Source organism: Falco rusticolus, unplaced genomic scaffold (assembly GCF_015220075.1).
Source record: "Falco rusticolus isolate bFalRus1 unplaced genomic scaffold, bFalRus1.pri scaffold_211_arrow_ctg1, whole genome shotgun sequence".
NCBI classification, from domain to species: domain Eukaryota; kingdom Metazoa; phylum Chordata; class Aves; order Falconiformes; family Falconidae; genus Falco; species Falco rusticolus.
The window spans coordinates 55-2,345 of record NW_023618208.1 but is presented as its reverse complement, the minus strand read 5'-3'; the positions used below and the strand labels follow the sequence as shown (position 1 = coordinate 2,345).

General features: G+C 64.1%; 1 long non-coding RNA gene across 1 annotated transcript; it reads left to right on the top strand.

Moving 5' to 3' along the window:
* Positions 1-264: 264 nt before the first annotated feature.
* On the top strand, positions 265-1,025 carry LOC119142071. The gene is made up of 3 exons (XR_005102145.1): positions 265-355; positions 672-731; positions 819-1,025. It is a non-coding gene; the product is annotated as an uncharacterized LOC119142071 (long non-coding RNA).
* Positions 1,026-2,291: the final 1,266 nt, after the last annotated feature.

Sequence of the window (2,291 nt, the reverse complement as noted above, 5' to 3'; positions counted from 1 at the left end):
GCCCCACGGGTCTGCCCTGTGCGCTCTGCAGCTGTGCCTCACCTGCCCTGCTGCAGCCCGCAGCCCACAGCCTGGAGCTGCATCCTTGTTCCCTGTCCTCGAGAAGAGAGCCCCAAGGGCTCTTCTCCACACCCCTCTCCCCGCACCCAGCGGGAGGGAGGGCTCTGGGCAGCGGCGGGTGCTGGCAGGCGGGACTGCTCTGGCCAGCTGGGGAGGCTGTGTGACATGCCCATACCCTTGTGCTCTCTCCAGCTACGGCGGGACAGGCGCAGGACCGAAGGGTACTTGAATCAGAGCCTGCCATACCTGGAGGATGCTCAGGCCACCTTGCGAACAACGGCCGTCAGGTTCATCGGTGAGCCACAGCCCCCAGGGTCCCGCTTTTGGCAGCCCAGCCCCAGTCCCGCCGCTGCACCGGCAGCAAGGAGCAGCCCTGTGGCTGCCAGAGCCTCGGCTGCCCCGTGCAGGGCCTTGGCCTCTCTCTCCCACCCTTGACCATGCAGGTGGGCTCGGTGGCTGCCTTGCTCAGTCCCACCGGCCTCAGCTACTGCTCTTCCCTGGGGTCAGCCCGGTGAGGGGGAGGAGGGCGTGCAGCCCAGCCAGCTGAGCTGGGGGCTGTGCTGCTGGGAGCACGCTGGGGAGTGGGGGGTCTGATGTAGCTCTGTCCCTAGGGCTTGCTGGGCAGCTCCTGAGGGACCAAAGGGAGGAGAAGCTGGCTGAGATCTGCAGCAGTGAGTAGGGAGCATGGGCTGGAGGGGATGCCTGGTGGTTTTCGCAGACACGGCAGTTCATCTCTGCTCCGTTTCTTTCCATCACAGCCCTTCAGGCCTTGGAGGAAGACAGTGGACCCTCCATCTGTTCCCTGGCAGCTCAGACCACCTCCATCCTGAGCACTCCAAGGGTGCGGCAAACGACACGATGCACCCTGCGATCACTGTGCTGCTGGTGCTGCTAAGCCAGGCAGAGGTGCAGCTCTTCTCCAGAGAACGGCTGCAATTCAATAAAGCTGGAACAAGAAGCCTGAACCCAGGGTGTCTTTCCCCAGTAGAACTGACGGGCAGCGAGGAGAGGGCATGAGATGGGTGGTCCCAGCTCTGACCTCCCTGTAGTTCTCCGGGCATCCCAGCGACACCACAGTATCTGCTTTTACTGCACTGCCACGTCCCTGCACCATGATGCACTCAGGTCCCTGGGCCTACAGCTCCCAGCATGCCCCGGGAACAACCTGGCCATGGGGCGGCCCCGGGCCTACAGCTCCCAGCATGCCCCGGGAACAGCCTGGCCATGGGGCGGCCCCGGGCCTACAGCTCCCAGCATGCCCTGGGAACAACCTGGCCATGGGGTGGCCCCGGGCCTACAGCTCCCAGCATGCCCCGGGAACAACCTGGCCATGGGGCGGCCCCGGGCCTACAGCTCCCAGCATGCCCCGGGGCACGCCTTCTCCCAGCAGGCCATGGGACATCCCTGCCCAGCAGTCAGGCCCTGGGGGGACACCAGCCCCCAGCCCGGGCCCTGTAGGCCCCATGGCCCCTTCCCGGGACTGCCCGAGCACAGGCCCCGGCCCCGGAGCCCCCGTGGGCAGAGACGAGGGGAAGGGAGGCACTGAGCGGCAGGGAGAGGTGGGTCAAGGCGGAGGGGTGGCCGGAGAGGGGCAGGGAGAGCGGGGGGGGCTGGGCAGGGATGGAGAAAGGACAGGGACTGACGAGGAGCGGGCAGAGGGATGCAGCGGGACAGAGACAGAGGGGCAGGGGGGTGCCGCAAGGGATGCAGGATCAGCAGCAGGAGAGAGGGCTAGGGAGAGGAGCGGAGGGGCGGGAAGGGGGACGGAGGCACAGACCAGCAGAGGCAGGGTGAGGGGACAGGATCCGTGAGCGGCTTGTGACTTTGGCAGTGGGCAGCAAAGCTGCTTCTGTGGGTCTTTCCTTTCCCCCTCTGCCCTTATCCCCTCCCCACCCTTCCTCTCGGTGAGGCTGTGTCTGTGGTGTGCCTGCTCTGGTGAAAGGAGCTCCTGCACCAGCCTGAGGGCAGAAGAAGAGGGGCAAGGAGCGAGCTGTCGCAGTCCTTAGTTTGCAGGTTTAATGTATCGGCCCTCTTCAGAAAACACAGCGTGTCTGTGTGTCAGTGGTGCCGGCAGATTTTTATTCTTTATAGCAATTCCTTTAAATACCGGGCTTCATGCAGAAGGTTCACACGGTGCTGTGCTTGTAGTAAATGGAATTGCTTTTATGCATGCTGCATTCTGGAGGTGGCAAGTGCCAGGTTAGAGATGAAGATGGAAATGAAAGCAAGTG